At 41.8% G+C, this 12,120-nt stretch overlaps 1 long non-coding RNA gene and 3 other non-coding genes across 4 annotated transcripts; all 4 read right to left on the bottom strand.

The window, feature by feature from the left end:
• Positions 1-819: 819 nt before the first annotated feature.
• Positions 820-910, bottom strand: LOC142211088 (small nucleolar RNA SNORD88). The gene has a single exon (XR_012717166.1). It is a non-coding gene; the product is annotated as a small nucleolar RNA SNORD88 (small nucleolar RNA).
• Positions 911-944: 34 nt separating this feature from the next.
• Positions 945-3,487, bottom strand: LOC142209575 (uncharacterized). The gene is made up of 4 exons (XR_012716949.1): positions 3,328-3,487; positions 1,709-1,784; positions 1,270-1,315; positions 945-995 (listed from the first exon to the last, which is right to left on the bottom strand). It is a non-coding gene; the product is annotated as an uncharacterized LOC142209575 (long non-coding RNA).
• Positions 1,149-1,239, bottom strand: LOC142211086 (small nucleolar RNA SNORD88). Its single transcript, XR_012717164.1, has one exon. It is a non-coding gene; the product is annotated as a small nucleolar RNA SNORD88 (small nucleolar RNA).
• Positions 1,531-1,620, bottom strand: LOC142211083 (small nucleolar RNA SNORD88). The gene has a single exon (XR_012717161.1). It is a non-coding gene; the product is annotated as a small nucleolar RNA SNORD88 (small nucleolar RNA).
• Positions 3,488-12,120: the final 8,633 nt, after the last annotated feature.

Raw genomic sequence — 12,120 nt, 5'->3', positions numbered from 1 at the left:
CTATACGCAGCTCTCCACATGCACAAGAGTGCAAATAAGACGATATCTGCTTCTTGAATACTGACCTGGATCTTGGAGAAGCACGGTCTCTCTTGTATATAGTAACTGTGCCAATAGAAGGCTCTAAGAAGAATGTGTTGTCAGGAGGGTGTAACTGACCACCCAGGGATGACACCAAGCTGGCCTTATCTCACTGCAGGCATATCGGTGGCCAAAACTAATAACACCAACATCTCTGCAGGCAGGGAGGGCACTGGCAGAGGCGACAGTTCTCTGAATACAATCAGTGGAACTTATCAAACCAAATACCCCCCCCCCCATTCAGCATTGACATCAATGGAGACTGCCTGTAGTCTACAAGGCCAGCTACCACTCTGTACTCAGCTTCCACATCCTCCTGTCACCATCACGTAATACTGGTCAGTCTTCTGTACTCCTATGGCCACAGCAGTATACAGCGCCACATACAGAGGAGAGTCACAGTACATGTGTATATAGAAGCAAAGTGCGGAGAAACCACTCAGTATCCAGAGTAACAGCCGGGAGATGACAAACAGATGACAAGTGTCAGTTACTTAGCCGCATAATAAAAGGTATTGTTCACATGTGAAGAAAAAAAAAAACTGCTTCAGAGGCAGCTGCGCAGATTTGGACTGTTTATTTGGCAGGAATATGCCACTATATTCAGACTATAAAGAGTGCAGGATGTCTATATGACATTTAGTGGTAAGGGGCAGTCAATGGTCAATCTCTGTAGTTACCACTAGTGCCATCTGCTCCTTTCACCACTGCAAGTTATGCCATCTGAGCTGGTGTCACATGTCCCTCAGACCCACTGCATGTCAAGTCACAGTGAGGCACATTTCTCCTTCACAGGTTTCAGAGCCCAGTGCTGCCATCATCGGGACAGATTACATGAATCCATAAGAGTAAAATGCTCACACACCTGATATGTAGACTATTTTCAAAGCACCTTCCACCTTATTCATTGTGACCTAAGGTAAAAATAGAAACTTGCATAAGAACTATGTTCAGTTGTGTTATGATTTTGCGAACAAAAAAACCCCCAACATTTTTTGGTATCAAGTGAAGCGAGATCTGGTATGACAAAAATTAACAAGTAACATCTATAGAACCAGTGTAAGTTCCAGTCCCTCAGACCCACTGCATGTCAAGTCACAGTGGGGCACAGTTTTCATACATGGGATTCAGCGCCCAGTGCTGCCATCATTGGGACAGTAAATACTCATAGTAGAAGGATAGTTATACCTGATGTGTACTCCTCCTTACATGCAGCGGTCCATTTAACAGTTACCTAGAAAAGAGAATATACAGTATTTAGTACAAGGGACATCGCATTATATTGGAATCCCAATATACATTGGATGCCAGCATACACCAGGTAATGGTCATTCAGCAACAAGTAGAATATGACTGGTTGGAGACCACTGCCTTCATGCATACAAGTTTAGAGAAGGCACATTAGTCAGAAGTTCATAAACTGTTTGCATGAGGCCTTGAACAGTTCAGCTGTCCCTCAGGCCCTCTGTATGTCAAGTCAAAGGGGCACAGGTATCCTTCACATAGATTCAGAGCCCAGTGCTAACATCACAGGGACAAACCAAGCACTGTACAATATAGCACAGACTGCAAATTCCTTCTGTATATAAAATTCATTCTTATTAGGAATGTAGAGCCAGAAACTTACATGTTACATCAAAGCAATGCTTCACATGCCAGAAGCAGAGTTGTCCATCAGCTGCTCCGATTTAGTCCAAATGGCCCTAAAAGACAAGATTAGATAAATCTCAATTCATAAACTTTATCATCATGAGGACTGGTAAGATAGCAAAATATTAAGGAAAGGTGGTTGAATGTACCAAACTAAGAGGAACTTTCTTCACTACTGCCAGGTACCCATTCCTGTCACAAGCATTTGTCAATTTCAGTTTTTAGCTCCCTGCCTCTTCAGTGGAGACCTGACAACTATACGGCCTCTACAACAGAATGGTTGTCGTTTTTAGGCTAAACGGAACGATCCACACTTAAAGTGCTGCGGGGAAAAGCTGCTGCAGGAACACATCGGGGTTCTACCCACAGTGCTTTAAACAGAAAGTTCAGAGTTTTCCACTGCAGACTGTTACAATTATATCTACAGGGAAGCCGCCTGCGTTTCCATAGATATAATTAACATGCTGCAATTTCCAAAACCACTTTAACATTACCCATAGTATATACCACTGGTAAGGTGCTGAATTCGCACCCATTTGCAGGTATATTGGTGCAGATTGTTTCAGTACAGATATCACTGCACTGTGACAGGGTCCAGCCATACAGCTTACAATCATGGTTGGATAGTGACAAACATCCCCTGACAATACAAGGCTCTATACGCAGGTAGGTATTGTAGCAACGGTACCAGTTGTCACGCTCACTCAGTAACAAATGAATCTCAGGAGGTTGCTATAGATTCAACACATAGATTTATTTGGCAAGATCACGCGTTTCTGGGCAATAGATTTTAAACAAGAAACTCAACCCCTTCATCAGATCTGTCCAGGTTTTCTGCTCAGGAATGTACGAATACTTATTCTTGTTTAAACTCTATTGCCCCAAAACGCATTATCTTGCCAAATAAATCTGTATCAACCTCCTGAGATTCACATGTTATTGAGTGAGCGCGACAATCGGTACCATTGTTGATACAATACCTACCTGCAGATGTTCAGTCGACCTTGTGTCACTACCGGTAAACGCTGCCACCTATACGCAGCTCTCCACATGCACAAGAGTGCAAATAAGACGATATCTGCTTCTTGAATACTGACCTGGATCTTGGAGAAGCACGGTCTCTCTTGTATATAGTAACTGTGCCAATAGAAGGCTCTAAGAAGAATGTGTTGTCAGGAGGGTGTAACTGACCACCCAGGGATGACACCAAGCTGGCCTTATCTCACTGCAGGCATATCGGTGGCCAAAACTAATAACACCAACATCTCTGCAGGCAGGGAGGGCACTGGCAGAGGCGACAGTTCTCTGAATACAATCAGTGGAACTTATCAAACCAAATACCCCCCCCCCCATTCAGCATTGACATCAATGGAGACTGCCTGTAGTCTACAAGGCCAGCTACCACTCTGTACTCAGCTTCCACATCCTCCTGTCACCATCACGTAATACTGGTCAGTCTTCTGTACTCCTATGGCCACAGCAGTATACAGCGCCACATACAGAGGAGAGTCACAGTACATGTGTATATAGAAGCAAAGTGCGGAGAAACCACTCAGTATCCAGAGTAACAGCCGGGAGACACCATGCAGCCCTTACCTGCAGACCATGGTGGCGCTCCTACTCGGTCCGTCCTCTGCACGACACTATTCTAGCCGTAACCTCAAGCTTCACCCGAGCGCCATAATGACACATCGCCGAGAAGATGGCGCCCCCACATCACTGCGCAGACTCACGGGCAAAAACACTTCGCCGTCCATACCCGAATTCAAAGAGAAACATGTGCGCAACCTCGGCCCTTTATATATAGCGCGGTCTCAGGCCCCCTAGGCTTCCAGAGCACTGCCTGTAATAACACGCAGGCGGCAGATTGGGGAGTTCCTGAGTGGGCTGTGCCAGGGCCTCCAGGTTACCAGTGCATTAGGCTAGTGGATATGTAATGAATGATATGTAATAGATATGTAATGAATGAAGTAACAGCTCCTTTCCGTGAAATATATGACTTTTTTGCAATTATATATCGCAGTGAAACCATCGCAAGGCAACACGTTGACACTTGTCACACGACTTAAAATCGGACAACAAAAAAAAGCCATTCATTTCTATGGTGCTGCGACATGCTGTGACTGCCAAGCGGGTGTCACGTGTTACATACAACTGACACTTGTCTAACACCCACAGTACGAGCTGAGCTATCACTAGCATTTGGGTTCCTGTTGAGGATCTGAAAAATGGAAACCCTAGCTGCTTAAAACGAATAGACTTTTCTCTCTGCCTATTTTATGGGGAGTGGAGTTCCTCAACGCTAATGTGAACCAACCAACTACGTAATGTGCCCCGATTGGCCCCTCCGTGACATGTTCAGGGGTGCCAATATTCCTATTCGGCAGCCTGAGGTCTGATAAGTGACTCTTGGTCTCCCCAACTGCATACCAAGTTGATCCTGCACAAATCGGAGTCTGCCTGGTTACGTTGGGTTCATACCAGCGCATGGTGTCCGTTCTCAGGTTTCCGTCTTCTGCAGACAGAAGACAGAAACCTGAAAGACCTTTGTGAAAGACACAAAGTCCTGCATGTCCGGTAAAAAAAAAAAAACTTTTTCGCCACGGAGAACACAAAACGCTAATCGGCGCTCACGGCCGTACGCTTTTCAAACCCATTCATTTGAATGGGTTTGAAAAATACCTGCAGGTTTCTGTTTCCTGCCCAGTTTTGGGCAGAAAACGTAAACCTGCATAACGGAGACCCAGATGTGAACGAGCCCTTATCAGTCTGCAGTTGGGACAAAAAATAAATAAATAAATAAATGTTTAAATGAGTTAAAAAAAATGTAATAAAACCCCCAAAATCCCATATGAAAAGTTTTATTATGCAAAATAAAAATTCTCTAAAAAAAAAAAAAAAAAAAGTACATATTTGGCACTCCCTGCCTTCTGTTCCCTAGCATATGCCAAAACAGTTTTCCTCCACAGGTGGGGTATTTCTGTAGTTAGAAAAAAAAAAGCGTAATAAATTGTAGAATACATTTTCACCTTTAACCCCTTGGAAAATTGAAAAAAAAAAAAAAATTGTGGCTGAATAGCATTTACTTTCAGATGTAGATTATATAACATTTTTTGAACAGACAAACGTGTACAAGACTAGGAATAAAATAATACATTTCACTCTATGACATGTTGGAATTGTAGCTGGAAAATGAGATGTGTAGAGAATGCCAAAGTCAAAAATGTCATAACCAAAGCATATCAGAACCAGACAAAGAGGGATGCATAAGGTGGGGTTCACACTACAATTGGTGTCCGCACAAAAGGTGTCCGTTTAAAAAACAAAAAACAGACAGTAACTGATGGCTATTAGAGATGAGCGATTAGTATTCAAAACTGCAATTTCGAATACCTCGCTCCATGGGAACGAATGGGAGCGGCCGCATGTCGGTCGGCACTTAAAGGGGCTCTATCAGCAAAATCATGTTGATAGAGCCCCACATATGCGTGAATAGCCTTTAAAAAGGCTATTCAGGCATCGGTAATGTTATATTAAACTACCCCCCCCCCCCCCGTTTTAAAATAAAACCTTAAAAAAAGAATATGATCTACTTACGCATCGTGCACGCTGGGCGGGCATTCAGGGTGCGTCGTCTTCTTCATCCACGCCTCCTCTTCTTCCGGTCCCGTCCTCCGGCGCTCGCGAACTGACGCTAATATAAAAAAATGGCCTGGGCGCATGCGCAGTAGCATGCGGCTTCTACTACGGCTACTGCGCAGGCGCCCAGGGCATTTTTTTTTTTTTTATCAGTGTCAGTTCGCGAGTGCCGAAGGAGGAAGAGGCATGGATGAAGAAGAAGACACACCCTGAATGCCCGCCCAGCGTGCACGATGCGTAAGTAGATCATATTCTTTTTTAGGGTTTTATTTTAAAACGGGGGGGGGGGGGGGGGGTAGTTTAATATAACATTTACGGTGCCTGAATAGCATATGTGGGGCTCTATCAGCATGATTTTGCTGATAGAGCCCCTCTAACCCCTTGCAGTTCGCCCGCTCTCATTAATTCCTATGGGAGCAAGGTATTCGAAACTAGAGTTTCGAATAGTATTCGCTCATCTCTAATGGCTCTCAGTTACTGTCCGTGGCCCATAGACCTTAATGTTAAAAAAAAAACCCAGACACTTGCTGTCTGTTTCTTCAAATGGACAGAAAAGTCCTGCATGTAGGATTTTTTTGTCCACTTGGGGGAAAAAAAAAAAAAAAAAAAAAAAAAGGGACATGGTTGTAAACAAACACTTAAAGGGGTATTCCCATGCCGCATACTCACCAGTCTTCACAGCTGTAAAATCTTCTTTCTTCCTGGTTTCTTGCATCATTTGGTGGGCGGGGTTTCACATGCAACCTGCCATTTAGCTCCGCCCCCAAATTAGTGTGTAGCTCCGCCTACCGCATAGCGTGATCCTATGGGGCAGCTGAAGGGCCTGTGATGTCATCAAAGGTCCTTAAACACTATATGCACAATATTGGACTATGAAGTACAGACAGGAGCAACTCCATTCTGTATTACATACAGAGACTGCCTGTCTCTGCCATAATGAACACAATTGAATTAGCTAGCCTGATAACTGGGAGAACAGAGATGAGTCCAGAAATGAAAGCAGCTGCTCTCCCCTATCTAAGAGCAGGAAGCTAGGTCACGTGGTGCAGACACAGGAATAGCTAGAAACACAGGCTCGCACCCGCCCCTCCCCCCTGAGAGCAGCAGATACATCACTTGACTTTTGAGCAGATAAGTCAAGGGTTGTGTCAACAATGAATTGAATAAAGTAAGATGGACAAACAAGCAGATTTGCTGAAGCAGTGTATTTAGGAAAAGTCTTACATCCACATTAACAAGCAGTATAGATAGGATCCTTGTGATGGGACAACCCCTTTAACCCCTTCCCGACATTCGCCGTAATAGTACGGCGCTGCAGGGAAGGGCTTCCCGCAAACCGCCGTACTATTACTGCGGATGCATGGTGCGCACACAGAAACTGTGTGCGCACCATGCACAGCGGGTGACAGCCGTAATACACGGCTGACAATGCCCCGTAACACCCGCGGTCGGAACCGGGTCCGATCGCGGGTGTTAACCCCTGAGATGCCGGTGATCAACATGACCACCGGCACCTCCGGGGTTACAATGTCATATGGTGCCGATCGGCACCCCCCGCGCCGGTTTCGGGGGGTGCCGGTGTTCGTAGGGGGCAGCCCGGGGTCTGATCAGTGACCCCGGGTCTGCCCCTTCACTTACCCCGTCCTCGCTCCTGGCAGATCCTGCCGTAAATGAAGCTGTCAGCCTGTGCGTCCACACAGGCTGACAGCTTCCTATACTCTGCAATACACGTGTAACACGTGTATTGCAGCGTATCTCTATTGAAGCAGTGATCAGCCGATCACTGCTTCAATCCCCCCTGGGGACAGAAAAAAAAAGTGAAAAAAAAGTCAAAATAAAAAAGTTTAAATAAGTTTAAAATAAATTAGAAATAAATAAAGCCCCAAAAATCCCTTTTTCCCCATATAAAATGTTTTATTATGTAAAATAAAGAAAAATAGAAAAAAACATTACATATTTGGTATCGCCGCGTCCGTAATAACCTGAACAATAAAATTAAAACATTATTTAACCCGAACGGCGAATGTCGTAAAAAAAAAACGTAGAAAACCGCACAAAATAATGATTATTCACCACCTTTCCCTTACAAAATGTTCAATAAAAAGTAATCAAATGGTCAGGTGAAAACCAAAATGGTACCAATAAAAAGAAGAGGTCTTCCCGCAAAAAATGTTATGCCTTTCAGAAGATGGCGATGCAAAAACAATAGATTTTTTTCCCTGAATTGAATTCTATTCTGCACAAATAGCAACGCATTAAAAAAATCATATAAATGAGGTATCGCCGTAACCGTACCGACCCGCAGAATAAAGGTAACATGTTACTTATAGTGTACGCTGCACGGGAAAAAAAATAAATGCTAAAAAGAAATGCCAGAATTGATGTTTCCTTTTACATCCCACCCAGAAAGAGTTAATAAAATGTAGTCAATAAGTTACAGGCCCCAAAATGGTGGCATTGAAAAGTACATCTAATACCGCAAACACCAAGCCCTCATATGGCCACATTGCCAGATAATAAAAATAAAAATCTACCTTGTACAATGTGAAGACAAAACCCCCAAAAGTCGCCAAATCATTAGGACATAAGTGGCTGCTACTAGAAGGAAATGTGTAAACTGTGCGAGCGTTTTCAGGGGACACCCCATATTTAGAGCTTATGAGAGATAATACAGCAGCGCTGATCCCCCAGAATGCCCCTCTTCCCCATCCGCGTCATAGGAGCTGGTGGGAAAATAGAATGGGATTTGGTGTACCCAATTTACTCCGCACAGCTTACATATTCACTTCGGGGTTACTAATGCTCACTACATCACTTGATAAATTCTTTGAGGGGTGCGGTTTTCAAAATGGGGTCACTTTCTAGAGGTTTCCACTGTTTTGACTCCTCAAGGGCTTTGTAAATGCGACATGGTTCCTGAAACTGATCACAGCCAGATCTGCCCTCTAAAAGCTCTTTGGCGCGCCTTCCCTCCTGCGTCTCGCTGTGCGTCCATATATTAGTTTACACCCACAAGTGGGGTACTATGGTAGTCGGGAGAACTTGCCTAACAAATTGTGGGATACGTTTTCTCCTTTAACCCCTTGTGAATGTGCAAATTCTAGGGCTAAACGAAAATATTAGTAAAATAAATTCAAATTTGAAAATTTCACCTACATTTTGTATTAATTCCTGTTAAGCACTTATAGGGTTAAATTACTAGGTATATGTTGTTTTGGCTTATTTAAGGGGTGCAGTTTTGAAAATGGGGTGATTTATGGGGGGCTTTAATACAAGGGTCTTTCAAAACGCTTTCATAACTGGATTAGGCCCTTTAAAAAATGGGTTTTGGAAATTTCTTGACAATTTTGAATATTGTTGTTTCACTTGTAAATCTTATAATGTCCGTAAAAATTAAAAGGGTGACTAAAGTTTGATGCCGACATAAAGCGGAGATCTGGGACATGAGATTTATGATATAATTTTGGCGGTCTGACTATCTGTATGTAATGTACATCATTTCAAACTTTATAAAATGCATATTTTTCAAAATTTCCATCAAATTTCCAATTTTTTTATAATTAAACACAAAACATATCAACCAAAATTTACCACTAACATGAAGTACAATGTGTTACGAAAAAACAATCTTAAAATCACCTTGGTAAGTTAAAGCGTTCCAAAGTTATTGCCATATAAAGTGACACATGTCAGTTTTGAAAAATCGAGCTTGGTCAGGAAGTCAAAAAGTGCCATCGGCGGGAAGGGGTTAAGGACACAAACAGACACTAAAGGACAATAGAAACAATTTCCATTCATTTCAATGTGATTTTAACAGACACAGCTAGTGTATGTTGCTAAAGTCTTGAACGGACAGTAGCTTCGGACACTGCTGTCGGACACCAACGGTAGTGTGAATGCCTCCAAATACACACACACACACACACACACACACACACACACACACACACACAGAGGGACAAATTAGGTAGGGGTAATAAAGCAACATTTTATTGCAAAAAATATTTTTCATTTTCAACTGTCCACTGTTAATGAAAACAATAGATACAGTTTGCCACTATGCCGTGTTTCACTACTCCAGTCCTCACACCAGCATGCTCTGAAGCACACTTTGCTACCTTTTTCTGCCTGGATCCTTACTTTTGGCACATTTGCATATCTACATGTATGCTCTACAATTGTAATTATTTATCTTGGTAACCGTCCTCTCCCACTGAAGGAGGTGGTAAATCACCGAAACATCTGGGAAAGACCTAACCAGGTTGTTCAAATTTATATACCGAATACTTGCTGCATGAATGACAATACTGATGGTGATAAGGTTAGAAAATACATATATTTCTTTTGTTTGCTGTCATTTTGCAAAAATATTATCATCTTTTATAAGATGTATATATGCTGCTTAAGAAACTGAGGCTATATGATAAGATGGCACCTGCATCCAAAATGGGTGCAAGAAGTTATGTGCTTGGCTTGCTGCCAGAAGACAGCTTTCTAGTGACACAGCGCAGAAACCGGGCATAGTTACATATATAGGGAACTGCTTATGCTTCTTTTACATAATCTAGATATACTACACAAAGCAGAATTGAATATTCGGACTAATGTTGCTGTTTTTCTTTTTCCTGTACTGGCTGTAATATTAACTCCGTGTTGCTTTAATAAAGCAAGTCAATGCACTCTCTTCACTCCTATGAGAGGAGTTAATACGAACATTTTGTGTCTGGTATCAATGCCCGGTCGCTAGCCCTTAGCTCATATCAATTAGGACAACAACAGTTACCCGAGGGATTTGGTCAGTTGGTCAGTAAGGAGTACCCTGAGCTTTTCAATGTTACCAATGGTGAAACATCAATAAATTATATTTTCACTTTGCATCACAAATTGGAGTGCTTGGATTTATCTCTGCATTGATTATAGCCCTGACAAGCCATCCAACACCCCCCCCCCCCATCTACAATACGGAGTGCAGAACAACTATATAGACTAGCCTCTGCCTGTGACTTCGTCTGCGTGTTGTTGGTGTTGATGATACGCCTATATTCAGCAAATTGCTGCCGTCGATGGTTTGCCTATTCCGGCGTTTCGGCAGCTCTCAAGCTGTCCTGCTGTCACAATACCCTTATTAGTTTTTCCAGAGACCAAGGGCTGGCAACAGGGAATATATGGACAGCAAGACAACAGACGGACTTACAAGCAGCTCAGTCATTACAATGACGGCCGTAAATGACGGCTGTAAATGACGGCCGTCTTTTCCTATAGAACTCTATGTAAACGTTTTATGACGGCCGTAAAAGACACACAAATTACACACAAATGACGCCTGGCGTTACTCTGTGTGAATGCAGCCTTAGACTGTCCGGTTATAAGGCTTGTTTAGGATGACCCTTTTTTATATGAAGAAAGATGGAAAAAATAAAAACATATCTGTCCCTGATGCTTCAGTGTCTCCCAACGCGGTCTGGTCCTGCTGTTCTGGTGTTTTCTTTTGGGGGAAGTCCTCACTACACGTGACCGCTGAGGCCAATCAGTGCCATAAGGAAAGGGACACGGAACGTCACAGATATAAGTCAATTTATTGTTGCTCAAATTTGGGTATATTAGCCAAGTGGATGGAAACACTGTGGTTTCTCTGGGGGCAGGGTCTCTGTGTGCCAAATAAAAGCATGTTATTAAAGAGTTGAAAACAAGCCAAAAGGAATGTATCACCAATTTTTTTATTTATTAACACTATATACATATATATTTCAATATAATACTTTGTGATGTAATTTGAGTCACTTCTAAAGCTGCTATGAGGCTTCAGTGGACAAACTAAAAATTGCTGAATATATATATATATATATATATATATATATTTTCGCATATACTGTAGATATATATATATATATATATATATATATATATATATATATATATATTCATAGATTGTAAGCTCTTGCGAGCAGGGCCCTCAATCCCATTGTGTGAAATGACTTTCTTTGTAATGTATCTTTTTGTCTGTATTTGAACCCTATAAGTTGTACAGTGCTGCGGAATATGTTGGCGCTATATAGATAAAATTTATTATTATTATATATAGACAGTAGCATAGAAAATAAAAAACTATACCATCAAATGTTCTTAAAAGTACAAGTTAATATATGAAACTGTGTAATATATCTTATTAAAGAAATATGTTTTTTCTCCATCATTTAGGCACTTACCTTCCACTTATTAGTCCATGAAGAGGGAAGGAGGATAGAAAAGACACGTAAATAATTGTTGTATTTCACTTTTAACGCTGATAGGTTTGTAAATAAGAGACTGCTTGTACACAGAATGGGGCAATACATTACTGAAGACTGAGACTGAATACAGAGACAATTTGTATGTAAACAAGCAGTCAGATTGAGGATAAGGGGCAGAAGAGCATCTGAAGGAAACATATATCCTGATTCCTTAATAAGATATATTATAAAGTTTTTTTTATATTTAAATGTACAATTCATTTCGGATTTTTCTTGTATAACTGGAGGTACAGTTTTAGTACAGTATAAAGTGGTGGCATGATGTATTCAAAATGGGCACTAGATATCACTGTTATATAGTAAATGATAAAACTGAGAATCTTCTGTATTTGATTTCATGGGTAACTGAAATGAGATGACGTCACTTAAAAAGTATTCATGACTAGAGATGAGCGAACAGTGTTCTATCGAACTCATGTTCGATCGGATATTAGGCTGTTCGGCATGTTCGAATCGAATC

The sequence above is a fragment of the Leptodactylus fuscus genome, chromosome 6 (genome assembly GCF_031893055.1).
Source record: "Leptodactylus fuscus isolate aLepFus1 chromosome 6, aLepFus1.hap2, whole genome shotgun sequence".
In the NCBI taxonomy this organism is placed as follows: Eukaryota; Metazoa; Chordata; class Amphibia; order Anura; family Leptodactylidae; genus Leptodactylus; species Leptodactylus fuscus.
This window is presented reverse-complemented; position numbering and strand designations above follow the sequence as displayed.